This window comes from Prionailurus bengalensis, chromosome D2, assembly GCF_016509475.1.
Source record: "Prionailurus bengalensis isolate Pbe53 chromosome D2, Fcat_Pben_1.1_paternal_pri, whole genome shotgun sequence".
NCBI lineage: Eukaryota > Metazoa > Chordata > Mammalia > Carnivora > Felidae > Prionailurus > Prionailurus bengalensis.
Window position 1 is genome coordinate 57,587,106 of NC_057351.1, and position 22,801 is coordinate 57,609,906.

Here is a 22,801-nt window from a genome sequence, read left to right on the forward strand (position 1 = left end):
TTCCATGACTATATTCTACAATCATTTGTTAAAATCATTTTTTACTGCATGTAAGTTATATCTTAAAAAACTTGACTTTATGAAATTTTAAAATACATATACCTTTGACCTAGACATCCCACTATGAGAAGTCTACTCTACAGAAATAAATCTACTCTAAGAAATGAGTCTATTCACATATCTTTAGCATGGTTTATAGTGTTGAATTTTTTTAAATAATACAAATAATAATTATTGATGATGTCTATTAAAAATATTTTTACAGGGTCGCCTGGGTGGCTCAGTCTGTTAAGCATCCAGCTTTGGCTCAGGCCATGATCTTCTGGTTCATGGGTTCAGGCCCCACGTCGGGCTCTGTGCTGACAGCTCAGAGGCTGGAGCCTGCTTCGGATTCTGTCTCTCTCTCTCTCTCTCTCTGCCCCTCCCCCGTGTCCACTCTCTCTCTCTCTCTCTCTCTCTCTCTCTGTCTCTCTCTCTCTCCTTCTCTCAAAAGTAAATAAACATATATATATATATATATATATATGTAGACAATATTTTCAACAGCAAAACATTAAAAACCAATCCAGCTCACAATTAGCTATTACTTTAAAATCTATATGACTAAATTTCCTTACTGTAAAAAAATATACATTTTTGCTATTCTATTTTTTAAGGTTTTACTTAAGTTCCAGTTAATTAATATACAGTGTAATATTGGTTTCAGGTGTACAATTCAGTGATTCAACATTTACATACAACATCCAATGCTCATCACAAGGGCACTCCTTAATCCTCATCACCTATTTAACCTATCCCCCCCATGCATCTCCCCTCTCACAACCATCAGTTTGTTCTCTATAAACCAGTTTGTTTCTTGGTTTGCCTCTCTTTTTACCCTATGAGAGTTTGTTTCTTATATTCGACATGAGTGAAATTATATGGTATCTGTCTTTCTCTGACTTATGTCACTTAGCATAATACTCTCTAGCTCCATCCATGTCACTGTAAATGGCAATATTTCATTCTTTTTATAGCTGAGTAATATTCCATTGTATATATACAACAAATCTTTTTTTTTATTTTAGAGAGGGTGGGGAAGAGGGATAAAGAGAGAGGGAGGGAGGGAGGGAGGGAGGGAGGGAGAGAGAGAGAGAGAGAGAGAGAGAGAGAGAGAGAATCTTAAGCATACTCCATGCTCAGCATGAACCTGGACATGGGGCTCAATCCTACAGCCCTGGGATCATGACCTGAGCCTGAGTTGAAATCAAGAGTTGGACACTCAGTTGGCTGAGCCACCCAGGTGCCCCTACACCACATCTTCTTTATCCACTTATCAGTCAATGGACATGTATGCTCTTTCCATAATTTGGCTATTATAGATCATGCTGCTATAAACATTGCGATGCATGTACCCCTTCGAATAAGTATTTTCGTATTCTTTGGGTAAATACCTAGTGTGCAATTTTCAGATAGTAAGGCAGTTCTTTTTTTTAACTTTTTGAGGAACCTCCATACTGTTTTCCAGAGTGGTTGTACCAGTTTGCATTCCCACCAAGAGTGTTAAGAGGATTCCCCTTTCCCCACATCCTTGCCAACACCTGTTGTCTCTTGTGTTGTTAATTTTAGCCATTCTAACTGGTATGAGGTGATAATCCCCTAGTTTTGATTTGCATTTCCCTGATGATGAATGATGTTGATTGAGCATCTTTTCATATATCTTTTAGCCATCTGTATGTCTTCTTCGGAAAAATGTCTATTAATGTCTTCCGCCCATTTAAAAAAATTTTTTTAATGTTTATTTTTGAGAGAGAGAAACAGACAGAGTTCAAATGGGGTAGGGGCAGAGAGAGAGGGAGACACAGAATCCAAAGCAGGCTCCGGGCTCTGAGTTGTCAGCACAGAACCTGATGTGGGGCTTGAACTCACAAACCGTGAGATCATGACTTGAGCCAAAGTCAGACACTTAACCAACTGAGCCACCCAGGCGCCCCTCTTCTGCCCATTTTAATTGGACTGTTTATTTTGGGGGTGTTGAATTTTATAGACATATCACTTGTAAATGTCTTCTTTTTTCCATAGGTTGCCTTAGTTTTGTTGATGGTTTCCTTTGTTGTGCAGAAGATTTTTATTTTGATGAAGTCCCAATAGTTTAATTTTGCTCATTTCCCTTTCCTCAGGAGACATATCTTGTAAGAAGTTCCTGCCATTTAACATCTTCTAAGTCTAAACTTGTTATAAAGCTAACATTTTGAGCTAGACACCAAAGTGCCCATTCTACTTGCATTAATCTCATCTAATCTTAACAACCTTTTGTAGTAGTTACTATTATCCTCATTTTACAGATAAGGAAACTGATTCTAAAGAAGTTAAGTAAGTTACCCATGCTCTCTGAAGGTGAGAGCGCTTTTATAGATATTTCAAAGCATCACACACACACCCAAATGCTGGCAGTCTATCACATTCATTTCCCTCAACTTAAAGGACTGCATTTTATTTTGGCAGTCATTTATTTCTTCCTTGGGCTCCAAGTATACCATAGGGTCCACCTTGCTGAGGTCTGTTTGCCCTTCTAGCAACTTCTATTAAACTGGATCTAAGACATCTCCTATACTGGTCCTTGTATATATGACCCCACATCTGACCCACTAGAAACATCCATGAATTCTTTCCCCCCAAGTACTCTGAGAAGTACAAGCCAATTCCAAAACAGTAGCAATTCTCCTTTGTCCCACCATGAAAGCAACTAAGCCATGTCTCTTTCATCCTCTACATCTCCTGGAAAGAAGTCAGCTCACTCCATTCTTCCATACCAGTGACAGGAAATCCATATCAAGTGCTTCAGGTAGCCCTCTCTCTTAACCTTAGGTGAAGAGGGAAGCATTCTCCACCCTACTCTTGGGAGATATGTGGGAAGAAAAAGATTCAGAGTACCACTTTCTCCAATAAAGCTTCCTTTAAAAATCCTCCTTAGAGGCACCTGGGTGGTTCAGTCAGTTAAGCATCCCACTTGAGCTCAGGTCATAATCTCGCAGTTTGTGGGTTCCAGCCCTGCATCGGGCTCTGTGCTGACAGCTTGGAGCCTGGAGCTAGCTTCAGATTCTGTGCCTTCCTCTCTCTCTGCCCCTCTCTCGCTCACTGTCTGTCTCTCTCTCTCTCAAAAATAAACATTAAAAAAAATCCTCCTCAAATATCTAACAATACATAATTTAATACCCTCCTTATAGATGAGGAGTCTCTAAGATTATGTGAGCAGTTTCCAGGTTTATCCTTCTGCACCTTGGACTGATACTTTGCTTTGGTATGCAACATCTATTGTATATTGATGCCTTAGTAGAAACTTCTAATTTGATGTGTTGCTATAATTCCATACTCTGAAATGTAAAATGTGTAGCTCAATCTCCATATAATTCCAAGAGTCCACAGGCCAGGGCCTCTACTCAACAATCAGATTATGAAGCAACTATAAGAAAGAGGCTGAGAACTCTAGTTCCCAGGATATTTGGCTCTTTCTTTAAATATATTCACTCATTTCCAAAATGCTAGCTGACCAGAGATAACTTGGTAATTAATCTAGTCAGAAATGAGGCAGAATCCTACAGTCAACATTTGGAAGTTATGTGCCCTGAGTCTTTGTTGGTAGCATTCTATATTCTCCTTACCATTTCTTGCTTTTTTTTTTTTTTTTTTTTGAGACAGAGAGCGCAAGAGCGGCGGCGGGGCGGGGGGGGGGGGGTGGGTAGAGGGAGAGAGAGAGAGAATCTTAAGCAAGGTCCACACTCAGCATGGAATCTGATGCAGGGCTCGATCCCACCCCCTGGGATCATGACCTGAGGCAAAATCAAGAGTTAGACACTCAACTGACTGAGCCACCCAGGCACCCTTCCTTACCATTTCTGATGAGAACCTTCCAGAACACCAAGCTCTTTGAGAACTCTTTGTTCTATTCCTACTTCTCATTTCCCAGAACATATTCCATTGTACTTAATCTCTGATGATTCAAAACAAAATTTTGAAACTATTTAACTTTCTATCACTGGTCATCTGGCAAAGATTTAATAGTAATAAATTTTCTTCAAATCCTTGAAACAATTGGTTTGAAAATGCTTGGCATTAGTTCATAAAATTTGGAATCTCATGAAAATGATTCTCCTGAAAATTCCAACTGCTTATTTATTTTTAAATGGTAATTTTATAATTTATTTGATGACACATTTCTGTGATGAATTAAGCAAATACATGCAGCAGCATGCTGAAAGAAAATTGGGAAGGACTGCTTCCAAACAGAGCAGCCCATTATCATGATGTAGACTCTTCATTTAAAAACAAACAAATGAAATTTCATTTTCTCCACAAATTTTGAAGCCTTAAAAATTTCCAGAGCTCTTGATAAACCATCTTCTCCTGTTCTGTACCTGGTAAGACAGCTGCTCCTTTGCTGTAGTTGCGACTCCATTGTAAAATTCAAGTGAAATCTATCACTTTTGAAGAGAGCAAGAGAGCAAGTCTTAGGCTTCTCAAATGTCTTTACTGGTTGAATATTTAGAAAGGTCAGGACACCAACCAATGTTAGAATATGTAGAACTATTTTATTTAACTTTCTACCCAATATATAAAATAAGCTTTCTCAGCTTCATGATTATTTCAGTTTTCTCTAATAATGCAGTTGTTGTCAAACACTTCTGAGACCATCCAAAGAGTACATTTTTCAAACTTGAATTAGTAGCCTTTCTTCCAGAATTGTGCTTTGAAGATAAATAGAGAGCACTAGAGAAGTCTGATTTGAGAAATGGATGTCAAATTGACCCTTAACAAATTCTGTGAAGTAGGATTTAAAGTAAGGTGGAAAACAGAAGGAGATGAGAGCTTTTTATTCCACTGGGAGGCTGGCAAACCATTTCTAAGAGAGAGGGCTCTGAGTCTTACTCAGGGACAAGAACATTAATGGATTTTGAGTTATATTTTCCTAGAATCATTGAGATTCTATTTTTATTTTTTTAATGTTTACTTATTTTTGAAAGAGAGAGAGGGTGTGAGCAGAGAGAGGGAGACACAGAATCTGAAGCAGGCTCCAGGCTCTGAGCTGTCAGCACAGAGCCCAATGCAGGGCTCAAACCCATGAACCATGACATCATTGCCTGAAGTGATGTCGGACACCCAACTGACTGAGCGACTCAGGCGCCCCTATAATCATTGAAATTTTAATGGTGAATAGGCTCATTTATTTATTTTTTCTGGTATTTGTTAAAAGGTTTGTTTTAGGTGTCATCTGACAGCAGCTTTCACATTATTACTCATTTTTTTGGATATCAGATTTCTTTGGGTTAGACTTGGGTATGTTCCAAATTAGATGATCCATAAGGAATAAAGCACAAGGTATATCTTGGTTTGCCCTGTGACCTCATTTCTCTGACGAATCTAAAAAGAGTTGATTTTTCCATTTCTTCAGTTTTTTATTTCTTGTTACAATGGAGATGTCTAAAGCTACTTACATGCCAGACGAGAAATCAGAAGTCATGATGTTTATTTTTAATTCTAATTGTTGGCAAAATTCCTCTCTATAAAATAGGGATGAATAATAACTCCCTACATGCACACAGGTTTTTATAATTATGCCAGATAACATATGTGAAAGCCCCTAGCATGGTGGCTACTTCAGGGACTTAACCATTTGTTGAGTCTTAATTTGTTGACAGAGAACCACTCCAAATTACAAGGAGGTTGTTTTATAAATATCCATATATAGGCTGAATGTTTAGAACTTAATAATGTTTAGAACTTTTTTTTCCAAAAAGTCTATTCTTACTTAACCCATAGTATAGTAACAGTATTTCACCAAAAACCCCTACAAAGAGAGTTATAATTCTGAGATCACTGAGGACCTGAGAACAGCAGAGGGAAGAACAAGAAAATAGAGGAAGAAAATGGAGGAAGAAAATGGAGGAAAATGGTTGTAAAAGTAACAACACATCTTAACCATGTGCCATCATTCCCACTTCCTAAATCATTCTCCCCCTGACCAGTCTGTGACATCCTCCAGGTCTCCTAATTCGCAAATGTTATTTCTTTTTTTTTTTTTTATTAAACTTTTTTTTTTTAATTTTTTTTTTCAACATTTATTTATTTTTGGGACAGAGAGAGACAGAGCATGAACGGGGGAGGGGCAGAGAGAGAGGGAGGCACAGAATCGGAAACAGGCTCCAGGCTCTGAGCCATCAGCCCAGAGCCCGATGCGGGGCTCGAACTCACGGACCGCGAGATCGTGACCTGGCTGAAGTCGGACGCTTAACCGACTGCGCCACCCAGGCGCCCCTTGCAAATGTTATTTCAATAACACTAATGGTACTTCTCCAAAGTTCAAGATAGAGAACTGATATACTTGAAATAGGTATTTCTAGTGAAAGAGCTTCCTGAGTCTTTTGATGTCCTGGGAGCAGAGTGGGGTACAAAGACATGAAGGAAACACGTGCACACACCTGTTTCAAAGATCAAAATTACATTGCTCTAGGAGAAATGAGGGTCTAATCTCAAAATGTACTTTCTCTGAGAATTCATTCTCTCTCAGTCATGCCCTCAACTATATATTGGTGGGGTCCATTTCATGAATAGATTTGCCAACTTTTGACTTATATCTTTATGATGATGATGATGATGATGATGATGATGATGATTTAAATTCAAGTTAGTTAACATACAGTGGAGTATGGTTTCAGGAGTAGAATTCAGTGATCCAGTGATTCATCACTTAACAATATAACACCTAGTCCTCTTCCCACCAAGTGCTCTCCTTAATGTTCATCACCCATTTAGTCCATCCACCTCCATCCCCTCCAGCAACCCTGTTTGTTCTCTGTATTTAAGAGTCTCTTATGGTTTGCCTCCCTCTCTGTTTTTTATCTTATTTTCCCTTAACTTCCCCTATGTTCATCTGTTTTGTTTCTTAAATTCCACATAGGAGTGAAATCATATGAATTTGTCTTTCTCTGACTTATTTCACTTAGCATAATACACTCTAGTTACATCCATGTTGTTGCAAATGGCAAGATTTCGTTCTTTTTTATTGCCATGTAACATTCCTGTGTGTGTCTGTGTGTGTGTATACCACATCTTCGTAACCCACTCATCAGTCAATGGACATTTGAGCTCTTTCTATAATTTCAACAAACAAATCTGACTTATACCCGGTAGAGAGATGCTACCAGGTTAAAAAAGAAGAATCCAGTCTTGGAAAGCCAAAGTCACAATCATTGCATGACTCTGCCAAGGGCCACTCATTCTATTCAACATTCATTCACATTTCTCCAGGTCTGGGCTTGGTACAGAGGATGCATGGTAAACATGGTTCTTGCCTTAGAAGCTCATGGTCTAAGCTAAAGAGAAATATCCTGAGGAAAATTTTATATGTGGTCTTATTTATATCTTGGCCTACACTTGAACCAATCACTGTGGTAACTTGTTACCACATTTCCACCCTTGAGGTGAGAAAGATGAGGTGTGGATCAGAATGACAGACAAAGAACACAAGTATGAAGACTGAGTGTTCCACATAAATGACATTACAGTTTCCCAAAGGAAAAGTAGCATGGTAAAATAAATACTATAATCAGAAAGAATAAAATAGAATATGTTGGGTAATATACCAGAAACCCTTACGCATGAATTGTACAAATCAGAAAAAAAGACATACGAATTCTATGTGAGGTTTCACAAAGCCACTTATCTGGGAAACTCATGAGGAAAATTATCATTCCCCATTTACTACAACCAAACAAAGGGTAAACAAACATACTCTTCACGGGAATCTTGTAGAAACAACCACCACCACCACCTGGTGATACAGGTTGCTCAGTGATCTATACTAACAGATCCTCATTTGGCTACTAGTGAGATACAGTGTGCCAATCATTTCCCAGGCCAGTCACAGAAGAGCCATGTAGGCTTGCCACCATGACAAAGTGTCTATTAGCACAACTGTTTTTTTTAATGAAACATTGTTCTTATTACTCATGCAACATTGATTCAGTCCAGAGACAGAAAATGAAAGAGCCATATAGAATAATTTACCCAATAATGTATTCAGGGCACTCCCTAGTCTGTGCAGAATGGTGCAGAAACCCTCAGGGCACAAGGTTAGGGCTGGCAAAGAGTCTTGAAATTGAGAAAGGAAATACAAGAGAGTAAAAAGCCACAGAAGAGGGAACTCTCAAAACTATGAATAAATTCTGAGACTAAAATTATAATTTAGGTGTAAAACCTAAGTATAAACTGGCCACTGAACTGTGAGACTCCAAAAAGTCTGTGGAAGAGCAATAGCTGGAAAGCTGAAAAGGCTGAGCAAAGGTTTCAGCCTCTGCCCAGGGAGAAAGTGTTTTGAGTTTGAATTCTGCTAAGTTAGAGAAGCTTGATAAACATCTGGACTCTCCAATAAAACTGCAGGAAAGAGTAATGCCAAAGAGTAAAGACTATGTCTCACCCTAAGACTAAAAGAAAAACTAAAACAAACCTGCTCTATCAAAGTGTAAAATGAAGCCTACATTAGTTCCAGGTGACCAAAAAATAACTGAACTGTTTGAATTTTTTTTAATGTTTTTATTTATTTTTGAAGGAGAGAGAGGGACAAAGCATGAGCAGGAGAGGGGCAGTGAAAGAGGGAGACACAGAATCCGAAGCAGGCTCCAGGCTCTGAGCTGTCAGTACAGAGCCCGACGCGGGGCTCAAACTCACAAACCACGAGATCATGAGCTGAAGTCGGACGCTTAACTGACTGTGCCACCCAGGCGCCCCCGAACTTTTTTTAAAAAAGCATTTTCAAAGAAAGAGAACAACTTTCAGATTCTCTACAGTATCAAACATAATGTCCAGACACAATTGAAAACTTACTAGACATGGAAACAGAAAAATGTGACCCGTAATTAAAAGAAAAAGTAGTCAACAAAAACTCCAAAATAATGCAGATGTTGGAATTAGCAGACTTTCAAAATTTTACTTACTTACTTTACTTACTTACTTACTTATTTATTTATTTACAGTATAGTCAACATACAGTATTATATTTGTTTCAGGTGTATAATATAGTGATTTAACAATGCTATACAATACTCATTGTACTCTTAATTCCCTTCAGCTATTTCATGCATTCCCCACCCACCTACCCTCTGGCAACCACCTGTTTGTTCTCTATGTTTAAGAGCCTATATTTTATTTGTCTCTCTTTTTCTTGTTTTGTTTCTTAAATTCCACATATGAATGAAATTATATGGTATTTGTCTTTCTCTGGCTGACATACCACTTACCATTATACCCTCTAGATCTATCCTTGCTATTGCAAATGACAAGATTTCATTTTTTATGGCTGTGTAATGTTCCATTATATATATATATATATATTCCACATATATATATATATATACACACATATATATGTAAATATTGCATATATATGTATACACACACACACACACACACACACACACACACACACCACATCATCTTTATCCATTCATCTATCAATGGACACTTGGGTAGCTTCCATATCTTGGCTATAGTAAATAATGCTACAATAAACATACAGGTGCATGTATGTTTTTACATTAGTGTTCCCATACTCTTTGGGTAAAGACCCAGTAGTGGAATTACTGGATCATATGATAATTCTATTTTTAACTTTTTGAGGAACCTCTATACTGTTTGCAGACAAGTACTTTCTTTTTTTTTTTTTTAATTATTTTAGAGAGAAAGCATGCATGCAAGTGGGGGAGAGGAACAGATGGAGAGAGAGAGAGAATCTCAAACAGGCTCTATGCTCACTCAGTGTGGAGCCTGATATGGATGGAGCTCAATCCCATGACCGTGGGATCATGACTTGAGCTGAAACTAAGAGTTGGACACGCAACTGACTGAGTCGTCCAGGCACCCTACAAATAAATACTTTAAAGTTGCTATTATAAATATAATCAAGTTTAGAGGAAAAGATGGTCATAATGGATGATAAGATGGAACATCTAAGCAGAAAAATAGAAACTATGAAAAAGAACCAAACAAAAACTCTAGAAATGAACACTGCAATACCTGAAATAAAAAATTCAATAGATAGGCTTAGCAAAAGATTAAAGCCATTCCCTCTCTCCCTGAGAAAATCACAAGTTTGAAAAGACATTAGATGAAACTTCATACATACAAAGAGAAATAAAGGGAAGTGGACGTGGTAAATACGTAGATAATCTTAACATTTGATATTTTGCATATTATATTAATTTCTTGAAAAAAAACTGATTGTATATAGTTAACACTACTAAACTATAAACTTAAAAATAACTAAGATGATAAATTTTGTATGTTTTTTACCACAATAAAAAATGACTCACTATTTAATGAAAAACATATGATATTGTATCGTGTGGATTATAATATTCATAGATATAAAATATATAAAACAATATCACAAAGGATGGGGGGTCTAAGTAGAATTATAGTGTTATAAAAATTTTTATTGGAAAAGGTACTATTTTAACTCTAAGTAGAACGTGGCAAGTTAAAGATCAATATTTACTGCAATCTTTAGTGATCTTTAGTACAACTTCTTAAAAATAATATGTAAGTTATATCCAGAAAGTCATTAAAATAATTAAAACAAAACATTAAAAAATTTTATTAACCCAAAAGAAAACATGAAAGGAGAAAAAAAAGGAGTGGGAAAAAGGCAGGACAAATAGAAAGCAAATAGCAAAATGGTAAACTTGGATTTCCACTTCCAACTATGTTGAAGTAACTGGTACTAAATCAGCCCTCATGAAATAAATAACTACAAATCCGAACAAACCATGTGAGGCAACTTTTTCAGGCACATGACTGTAATCCTTGAGAAAAAGGAAACTCATGAGGTGAATCCCATGATCACCCAGCTCCCTAATGATACAATTTCCCAACTACAAAGAAGAGAGCTAGAGCCTGAGTTGGTTGAGGTGATCCCACTGATCTGAGAAGGCAGAAATCAGAGTTCAGCTTGGCTGAAGTAGCTGTAATCTATGAGGCAAGACAACAGAGAAAAGGTGGCTGTACAGAGAAGGCTACAGGAGTCCTTGTGGGAGGTCCTGTATAAGTACCTGAGGACTATATATGGCTATATATGTTCAGAGTTAAGACCATGAAAGTTTACCAGGTAGCAGTTATGATAGAGTTGAGAGGAAAACAGAGATATTAGAGAACAAGCACTGCTAGAGGAAAGAGCATAGTTCTTGGCCCTTTCAGAGTGGAGAGATCCTATCAATACTTTGATAAATCCGAGGCATTCAGCTGAGACAGTAGAAGGTTATACCATAAGAGTAAGAACCAAGCTTTAGTGTAAGACCTACTCTATATCCACCCTAACAAAGTATGAAATCGAGTTTTAATAATATCCACAAGGGAGATGGAGTTTGAAAGTTAAGTCCTGACAAGCTAGAGGAGCTTGAGAAACATCCTGGACTTTCCACAGATCTGAAGAAAGCATAAAACAAAGTCTACAAAAGTTTAAGGTGACCAGCCAATAACTGCCTATTAAAATAAAAATCAATACCATTCAGAGAAAGACAACAGAATACAGACACTCTACACTATTTTTAATGACAATATCAGTATTCATTTAAAAAATCACCATAGTCAAAAATAAATAAACAACCAAAAATTAAAATAAGTTAATAGAAACTAGATCAGAAATGGCCCAGATGCTGGATTTAGCAAAAGACTCTAATGCACCTATTAGCAAAGACTTTAAAGCACCTATTATAAACACATAGAGAATTAAAAGACAATATAGTTTTAATGACTAATAACACATAAGGCACCTTAGTGGAGAAATGGAGAGAGGAAGAGAAAGAGAGACAGAGAGAGAGATACCAAGAAGAAATTTTAGAATGGAAATAAAAAATTCACTACAAGGGCTTAAGGGAAAACTGGAAAAGAAAAAGAAATAAACTTAAAGGCATGTTTTTTAAATCCACTTTAAAGAAGAGAAGAAAGAAATTACTGAAAAAAATTAATACAGCCTTCAGGATCTTTAGGACAGTATGAAATGATCTAACATATAACTGAGTCCTAGAGACTGGGGCAGATAAAATATTTGAAGAGAATAGCCCACAACTTGACAATTTTGATGAAAAGTATTAACTGTAAATCCAAAAACCAGGAGGTTGAAAACTTACATAGTGAATTCTCTGAAGGGAAAACTAAAATTAGAAATAAAAAGTGAGATATCTAGAAAATCTCCTATTATCGGGAAATTAAATCTTTCCTAAACAGCCAATGGTCAAGGAAAAATCACTAGAGAAATTAAAAATACTTCAAATTAAAAAATTACTTAGCAAAATTTGTGGAACCAAATAATGCTTAAAGGAGGAATGTAGTTTTAAATTCACACATTAGAGAAAATAGAAAGATTTAATATCAATTATCTAAGTTCCTACCTTAAGAATCTAGAAAAAGAGGAGCAAATTAAATCCAAAGTAAGTCATAAGAAAGGAATAATAAAGATCAGAGTATATATCAGCAAATAGAGAAAATTAACAAAGCCAAAGTTTTTTAAAGTATTAATAAAATTAATAAGCACCTAACAATAACAAAGAAAAAAAGAAGAAAATCACAAGTTAACAATATCAAGAATAAGAGAGAGGCATCACTACAGATCCCACAGACATTAAAAGGATACTAATGTAATACTACAAAGAGCTTTATGGTAATAAATTCAACAACAAATAAAATGGGCAGAATCTTTTTTTTAAAAAGACTTAAAAATTTATGAAGAAATACAAAATCTGAATAGCCCTATACCTATCAAAGAAATTATAATAAAAATTTTGCATAAATAAAACTCCATGTCCACCTGGGTTCACTAGAAATTTCTATCTACCTTTAAGGAAGACTTAATATCAATGTTACACAAACTCGGAAAATAAAAGGGAAAAGAATGTTTCCATTTTATTTTTATAACCCAGCTTAACCCTGACACCAAAATCTGACAAGGACATTACAAAAAAAAGAAACCTACAGACCAATATGCCAAAGACTCAACTGTATTAATTAAGGGGAAAAGACAGTGTTTTCAACAAATGTTGCCAGAATAAATGAATAAACATATGAAAAAAATGAATATTAATATTCCTTGACATAATTATTTTTTTGCCTTGACACAATTAATTAATGTGAAATGGACCACAGACCTCAACGTAAAAGCAAAACCATAAAATGTCTAGAAGAAAACATGAAAGAAAATTTTTGTGTCCTTGAGAGTTAACAAAGATTTCTTAGATAGAACACCAAGAACACTGACCATAAAAATTTTTTTTGATAAACTGGACTTACCATATTTAAAACTTTCTGCTCTGTAAAACTGACTAAAAGTTAGAAGTTCACTAACAGGAGAAAATGTAAACAGATTGTGGGATAGTCATACAATGAAAAACAACTCAGAATTTTTAAATTTTATTCATTATTTATTTTTTGAAATGGATCAGTTATTTCATTAAGTTCTTGGTAAGAAATTCAGAACACCAATTTGTGAGGATAAATTCCATTTGTGAGAGAAAACACAGAGCAGAAGTGGCTCTGAGGCTGAGAAACAGCTTTGATTTTTGGCAGAATTTGTGAATCCACAGCTTTCTGGTCAACCTTGCACTGCTCTGTAATCTCGTATTTCTCCTTCTCTGTGTCAAAGATCTCACCTTCCTGGTGTCTGGGTTTGCATAGCTTCTTATTTTTGAAGTAATAAGCATCAGTGAGATGTTTTGGGATTTTTGCACTACTGATATCAATTTTCGTGTAGGTGGCAACGACAAATTGGTGTGTTCTATGCAGAGGAACTCAACTAAGGGACAGAGATCTGGTCACAAACAGCAAGCCGCTGTTCAGTTGCTTCAGGAAAATCACCCTCTTGCCTCTATGGCACCCAGTGAGGATGATCAAAATGGTTCCAGAAATGATGCTATCTCACAGTTTTCTCACATGCTGAAAGGTCTTTTGCTTGGCTCAACAGCTTTTGAGGCACATCTTCAGTAGGAAAATACCTAGACATTCTGCAAAGTTTAACCACTCAAGTATCACCATTCTTGTCACCACCAACTAGTTTTTTGACTATAGCAAAAACCTTCTCCTTCTGTTTCTTTTCAACCCTGGATTTAGCTGCTGAATACTTCCTCTTGTACATGGCCTTTTTGGAATATATAGCTGATGGGGAGTATTCACCAATTCCTCTGACTACGTCAGAGTTTCAGCTAGAATGGGGCCTCCCCTTCTTGGGCATTTTAGCCCTGAGATTACCCTTCTTAACCTTGCCACCAGGATCAGCTTTCTTGGCTTCAAGTTTCTTCTCCTTACTATCAGGCTTCTTGGCTTTTTCATCCACCATCTTGCAAGATGGGAAAGAATAAAAAAAAAATTTTAATGAACTACTGATAACACATAACTAAGATGAGCACTGGAATCATTATGCTAAACTTAAAAAGCTAGACACAAAACAATATATATGAAGTTTAAGAACAGGCAAAATAATCTATGGTGATAGAAATCTGAACAGTAGTTGCCTTGCAAGATGTGATGGACCAGAAAGGGACCTATTGTAAGGGACTTTCTGGATGATGGAAATGTTCTAGATCATGTTTAAGGTGATGGTTACATAGATGCATACTTTTATCAAAAGCAATCAAACTGTACACTTCAGATATTTGCAATTTTATGACATACAAATTTTATTCACATTTTAAAGTAACAATATGGGGGGAGGAATTTTAGTTCCTACCAAAAGGCACCTAGATTTCAAAAGGCACCAAGTACCAAGTAAAATATAACTCAAATGACCCATACACCTTACATGAATCCAATTATAGACTCTTAACACAGCTAAAATGAAAGGTTTCAAAGTTTACTCACCTAATATTCTACAGATTAGAAAAGGCATACTCACTACAAAAAGACACAACAAGAACAGCAGGTAGCAACAGCATGGAGTGTCATCTCTTACCTGCTTCTTCACCTCCCCATAGTGTTCAACTTCTAAGGAAAATCCACCTGAACCCTCTGGAGACCAAAAGATGCCTATAAGCTTTCAGGCCTTGCCACCATAAGCTAGAAACAACTCCAGACAAAACTTATCATCAAAACAATAGCCAGGGCCAACCCAAAAGCAATCAGTTCTTTGGTAGCCCTATCAAGGTCATTCAAGTCAGTGAGACTAACCTTTCTCAACATTAACCCAGGATTCTAATCAAGCTGACATGGAGATGAACTTATTTTGTCCAGCTGGCTACAAAAACACATGCATGAAATCTTTCTTGCTCACCCTCATGCTAGCCTTTCCCTCTCCTCTTCCTGTTTCTTTTCTTTTTCACACATGCACAAACAGTCACGTCGTCATATGAGACAAGTGAACACTGAATCTTATGGGTAAAAAACAGATGTTTTCCAATTATCCTTCACAAAACCATATTTTATATCGGGTTCTTCTATGGATTTATAGCCAATGAAGAGATGTTACTACATTAGCTCATGGAGGGGGATGATAAAAACTGGAAAGGAAGAGTCAGACAAGGCAAAGAGAAGCTATCCAGAAGGCTGCAATTGGAGAAGCATGACAAATGGGCAGCACAGTTTTAGAGGGTTCCGGCAGAAAGGCAGATTGCCTGACTGGGAGAGATTCTCCACAGCTGGAGCATCGCACACACCATCTGGAATTTTTTAAATCTGCTTTCCCCAGGTGATCTGATTCTCAGAGTGCCAGTGGAGATGAGAAAAGAAGTAATTGTATAGCTCAGAACAGCTCCAAATGCTCCCCAAATTAGTTAATGAAATCTTGTTTGAATCAGTTTCAGCTTCTCCTCCAAATTGAGCCTCTAGTTTTGTGTTGTTGTTTCCTCAAAAAAAAAAATTGAATGGTAGGAGTTTAACCCCTAAAGGTTTTCTGTACAGTGGAACAAAACAGAATTCCCAGCACAATGGGCAAAAATGGTGCTCCAACTGTCAGTTCTGGCCCCAATTTCTCAATACAGGCCAACAAAGCTTCATTTTCAGTCTCACTCCTCTTGACTGGTCTTAGCACTACTTTTAGCTGTTGCCAAATGGAGAGCATACATACTGAGGTCCCCAGTTTTCTTCCCCAGATGGTCTAAACTTCAGAATTAAAATAAAGGAAAATGCAATTTCAAAAATTAAGAGCAACCACAAACTAAACTGTCATAAAAATGAAAGACCTTCATTTTCTTTTTCTCACAATATATATGTCCCTGTGAATGTGGAGGTGGGGAACAGTGGGGGAGTATATGCAAGAGAAAAAGTGATAGAGCTTACTGGGGAATAGGAGGGGTCAGGGAAGGAATAAAAAAGTAGCAGGAAAGGAATTCTGCCTCTATCCTCATTTCTGTCTCCAGTTGACTTTTTTTTTTTTGGTCTCTTATCTTGTACCAAAAGTATAAAGCAAACTTTTTCTACAAATGGCCAGATAAAAACTTGGCAACTATTTTATTTTAGGCTTTATGGGCCATGTGGGTTGGGTCACAAATACTCAACTCTGCCATTCTAGCAAAAAAAAACAACCATAGACAATAAATAAATGAACGAACATGGCTTTGTTCCAATTATTGGATAATGAAATTTAGATTTAAAATACATCTCATATGTCATGAAATATTATTAGTGTGGTTTTTAAGAACCATTTAAAATGTAAAAACCATTCTTTGCTCAAAAATCATGCTCAAAAACAGCAGGCCATATTTGGCCCATGGGCCACAGTTTGCCAATCCCTGTATAATACCAATGAACAACACCTCTAATAAAGGTTCAGTTCCAGAACTACAAAATAACCACAGCAGGAGTCTCACATAATTCCTTACTCAGGAAAAACTCAGAGTAGAGTTTTTCAAACTTGAAGTGTTCCATTATACCATGAGGAACTGTGGCGAACTTTTCATTCTCAGAATCACAGACGTCTAGAGGTGTAAATACATGTGTGTTAAAATAAATTCCTTCCCACTTTTAAACTTACAAAATTGTCCTACTTCATCTATTCTTTTTATGGATCTTCTTCACTCTTGTTGGCAAGAAAGGGTAGACTCTTGGTGACCATAAACGTTTTCAAGTATCTACTAGTACTTTACATTGGTGATGATATAGATTAATATAAACAGCAGTACGTTTCTTTTCTCTTTCTACCCCTGCCTTTTTTTTTAATGAAAACACTAATATGTCCACCAAAAAAATTAGCATCTCTATGTTAGCAGACTATTTGCTGGGAACAACAAACTCATATGTCATTTTCAATGAGGAAAAAGAACTGGGTGCAAAAAACAAGACCAGCTTATAACTTGTAAGTCTGGGCACGGAACTTTTCACAAGAGTTTTCACTAAAGGGACCATTCCTACACAAAGGTACCAAGCCAGGAGCTGGTGCTACAGATATGGTCCTGCCCTCAAAAAACTTACAGTCTAGTTGTAGAGACATAAGAGGCCCAAAGAAGAGTAATATAATAACCACAAACACTTTAAATATTTTAATATATATTAAAATGTACAGCAATATAGAATCCCACACAGATATAATAAAAATGAAAGCTTAGAGAAATTGTATGAGAAAAATTCCAACTCAAAAACATTTTGGAAAAATTTTTCCTGCCTAGCAAAAACAAAATTAGAAAAATACCCCAAAATAATAAAGTGTATGTCCCTTACCTACTCCCCCCCAAAAAACCTATGGATAATAAATAAGGATCATCTTAAGAGAAAAAGAAGACACTTACTACAACTATAGTAAAGGATAAGAAATAGAGCACAAAAGATATACTAAAATGATAATATGGACATAAATAAATGTCCTTGTGGCATATATTGGGAGATATATTCTTATGTTTAAAGTCAACAGTGAATTTAGAAGTTTGAGCTAGTAGTGTTAAAATTCTACAGAAAATGCAAACATGTGGTAGAAATGCAAACTGGTATAGCCACTGTGGAAAACAGTATGGAGGTTTCTCAAAAAGTTAAAAATAGAACTACCCGAAGATCCAGTACTTGCACTATTGAGTATTTACCCCCAAAATACAAAAACACTAATTCAAAGGGATACATGCATTTCTACTTTTACAGCAGTATTATTTACAATAGCCAAATTATGGAAACAGCCAAGTGTTCACTGATACATAAATGGATAAAGAAGATGTGGTATTATATATAGTGGAATATTGCTCAGCTACTAAAAAAATGAAATCTTGCCATTTGCAACAACATGGACAAATTAAAGAGTTTCATGCTAAGCTAAATAAGTCAGTCAGAGAAAGACAAATACCATATGATTTCACTCATACATGGAATTTAAGAAAGAAAACAAATGAGCAAAGGGGAAAAAAGAGGGACAGACAAACCAAGAAACAGACTCTTTTTTTTCAATATTCACTGTTTATTTTGTTAGAAGTATTTATAGTGGATCTCACCTAATTTAATATACGTTGAAACACCTACTTATTTTGTGAGATCCTTTGGTTATAAATTTGTAATCCTCCTTGTGGTGGTTGTGTGTGAAAAAGACTCTTAACTATAGAGAACAAACTGATGGTTACCAGAGAGGAAGTGAGAGAGAGATGGGTGAAATAGGTGATGGGGATTAAAGAGTACACTTATCATGAAAAAATAAAATAGAATAAAATAAAATAAAATAAAATAAAATAAAATAAAATAAAATAAAATGAATGGATGTACAAACCATGTTGAAATATATGTAGAGAACTGTTTAAAGAAGCAAACAATAAAGATGTTTCTGAAAGTGGGGGAAAAAAAAGAAACAAAGAAAATGCCAACATGGGCAACAGCGAAGAACTCAAGGAAACTAAGTATCTGGTGACAGGTACACATGACAAATAATCCAGGAACTCAGAGAAGGCTGAGGACTGGAGCAGTGATTTACAGAATACAGTTATACAGAGAGCCCTTCAAAAAAGAAACCCAGATGTTGAGAGGAAGGGGTGGCACACCACAGACGGTGATGATGGGAGTGAACTTGGGCAGGAAAGAAAGCTGCCTGCCCCACAGCAAAAGGAGTCAATCCATTGGAAAATAATGCAAAACAAACAAAATAACGCCAGACCCAGACAGCAGGGGAAAACCAAACCTCAAGATAATCTAACATCTCTTCTATATAATCTACCTGTGACAATAATCAATGAGCATTTGAATCATAAAGTTATTTTGAGATTATCTAATCCTATGCATTAGTTTTATAGATAAATCTTCAACCCAGAAGGGAACTATCTTACACAAGGTCATATAATGAGTTGGTGACAGGTATAGACTTAGTCTGGACCCCCAGATAGTCCAATATGCTGTCCATTGCACTACATTGCCTCCATACCAAGTCCTCAAGTGAGGTGTCCATTCTGTTACTCTCTCAGGACTTTCTTGCAAGTTGCTTTCAGTATTTGAACTTACAACTGTAGGCCTGTAAATTCAATGCTTAGGAGAATAAAAGTAACTGGGTTTTATTGTTGTTTGTTTTTTATCATTATAGCCTTTCCATTACTGATTATATAGCCTTGAGCAAGTTACTTTACCCTCTAAACTTCAGGTTTTACATCTAGAAGATAATAGTGCCTCACACAAAGGACTATGGTAAAGATTAAGTAACATTTTACATATAAAGCATGTAGTATATGTCCCAGAATATAATAAACAAGTGTTTGCTACTGTTAAAGAAAATATTCTCTCTCTCTCTTATTTATGCCCATGAGAAGCAGCACAGCCTAGTGGTTAGGACAGTAAAGAGCATAGACTCTGGATGCCCCTGCTATACCACTTCCTAACTGTGTGAGCTTGGGCAAATTATTTAACTCTCTGTGTCTCACATTCCCTATCTTTAAATAGGGTTGTTGTAAAGATTAAGTGGGATATTGTATGCAAACAATATCTTAAAAAAATAGAAATGCTTTAATAGGAGCATTTGTTAATTGAAAATTTTAACCTATAGAAACTTGCATCTGCTGAGAAGTACAAGAGAAAATTTTGGCTTTTCCCCATGGTTAGGTATGAGATAGTGACAATATATGCTTATAATAAGCTTGTGGTGGTCTTGGAGGGGGAGAGGAGAATGGGCCACCAAAATCCCTATCAGGATGTTTTCTGTGCATAATTAAACTGCCTGTAACTTGTTCTTTCCAGTCAAAGAGAAGAATGAAATGTACCACCCTTCCAACCTACCCCTACTTTCTCACAGATATTTGGTATGCAGTAGCTGAATTTTCTCATTAAACATTTTGAGGGCATTTTTATTTTTACTTTTTTATGTTTATTTATTTTTGAGAGAGAGACAGACAGACAGAATGTGAGTGGGAGAAGGGCAAAGACACACACACACACACACACACACACACACACACACACACACAGAATCCAAAGCAGGCTCCAGGCTCTGAGCTGTCAGCAAAGAGTCTGATGTGGGGCTCAAACTCATGAACCGTGAGATCATGACCTGAGCTGAAGTCAGATACGTAACCAACTGAGACACTCAGGTGCCCCTTGAAGGAATTTTTAAATAAAGTTTTTTCTGCTGCGTTTTCCCCAACTCTCCATGTCTCTGTTATCCACAGGTACAAAGGCCTAGGAGCCCAGTATCAGCACGATGGCCTTCAACTAAAGCCAAAATCCTAAATCTGGAACTGGGAGATCCACTGAGATTACAGCCAGTAATCTGTCCATAGGCATAGCCAATGGTCAGAGCCAGCAGTCATGAAGTAAGCAAAATTAATATCCAAGACCTAAGCCAAGAGCCATAAAACAAAGTTGGCAGGGAGAGGCGAGGAAGGGAAATGGGTGTCAAAGCTAAGCCAAAGGAGTTACAAACACCTCATATTACCAGAACCACCTAGAGTCCATTGCAAACTGTTACTGCTGCTTTAGGCACAGTCTCCTTAAAGACCACTGACCAATGGCTGAGCCATAAGGAACAGTCAGTTTGGAAGGGAACATTCTTAGTTCTGTGGCTCCTTAGTCAATTCTCCTATTTTCTAGTTTCCCTTATCATGGTGTGCTATTTCTAGCAATGTAGGCTTAGATGTGAATCTCTTCCTTCTTGGGCCAGTAATTTAAGCTCTGTGAACCTCAGCTAGCTCATCTGTACAACGATAATAGTAATTTTTATCTTCATAGATTTGGTTTAAAGATTGCATGAGAATACATGTGAAAATCTTGAAGATTTGACAAAATACAAGTGAAGCTTTTGTAAGACACACTATAAACAAAGTTAAAAGATAAATGTTAATATCCCTAATAATTCAAAAACTTCTACAAATCAGGATGAAAAATATAAATAACACACACAGAAAAAATGGCAAGGAATTAAAAGGTAATTCACAGAAAAAATACAATTTGCTCAACCACACTGGGGATCAGGGCACTGCAAACTAAAGAGGGAGGTACCACTTTTCAGTTTGGCAAGAATTAAAGGGACTAATAATACCCATGTTGGCAAGGATATGGGCAAAAGGATACTCCTATAACACAGTTGGAGGAAATAGAAAGCTTTTAGGTAGGCAACTTGCCTGTAACATTTAAAACGTGACTTTTTATTCCATCGCTTCTACTGCTAGTAAACTATCAATCAGAAATATTATCATAAATTCATAAAAATATATGTACGGGATATGCATTAAAATAACTAAGTTGCATATATATGTGTGCTTATACATAGATATTTTATATTTATACTGGCTAAAAAGAAAACCACAGGTCCAAAATGGCATCAGTTAGGCTGTCATAAAACCACAGCTTAATACCTAATCTAGTTGCAGTTTCAACATCCTCCAGAAATTTGTCTTTTTTTAATTTTTTAAAAATATTTATTTTTGAGAGACAGAGACAGAGCACGAGCAGGGGAAGGGCAGAGAGAGAGGGAGACACAGAATCCAAAGCAAGATCCAGGCTCTGAGCTGTCAGTACAGAGCCCAATGTGGGGCTCAAAGCCACGAACTCTAAGATCATGACCTGAGCCAAAGTCAGACACTTAACCGACTGAGCCACCCAGGCACCCACCCCCCCCTCACCAAAATGTAAGTCTTAACAGGTCAGTCAGAATTTTTCTGATCAGTGCCAATGAGGTTATTTGACCACCTACTTTCCCCTCTAAGGGAAAGTGACCTTGCCTGGAACAATCCTTTTCATTTGCTAATAACTTTCTTACCCCACCCTCATTTCTATAAAAATTTTTCATTTTGTGCAACTCTTGGAGCTCCCCTCTACTTGCTAGATGGGATGCTGCCGATTCTTGAATCATTTAATAAAACCAATTAGATCTTCAAATTTACTCACCTGAATTTTGTTTTTTAACATAATGTTGCTATAAATGTTACATACACACACATAAATATGTTTATATGTGAAGAGAAAAGGTCTGGAAGCTTATACAGCTGTTAATGGTATCAATTCCAGGGAAGTGGGGTTAGAGAACATGGGGAGGAGGGGCCTTATATTTTATATACATTTATAATGTATTAAATATGTACATAGCATATAATTTTCTCCAATAGAATTAAATTCTTTCATAATCTTTAAAGAAAAAAAAGAAAATGTTTTGCAGATTATAAAGCAAAGCACAGGTGTTATTTTTCTTTTTTTTTTAATTTTTTTAAATTACATTTATTTATTTTTGAGAGACAGAGTGAGACAGAGTGCAAGCAGGGGAGGGGCAGAGAGAGAAGGAGACCACAGAATCCAAAGCAGGCTCCAGGCTCTGAGCAAGCATTCAGCACAGAGCCCAACGTGGGGCTCGAACCCACGAGCCATGAGATCATGACTTGAGCTGAAGTCAAACACTTAACCAACTGAG

At 36.6% G+C, this 22,801-nt stretch overlaps 1 protein-coding gene and 1 pseudogene across 1 annotated transcript in view; both read right to left on the reverse strand.

Annotated features, from left to right (window-relative positions):
* Window positions 1–22,801, reverse strand: part of HPSE2 (heparanase 2 (inactive)) — a 663,935-nt gene that overhangs the window by 536,148 nt on the left and 104,986 nt on the right. The gene's annotated exons all lie outside the window — the stretch shown is intronic.
* LOC122493116 lies at window positions 13,400–14,678 on the reverse strand (annotated as a pseudogene).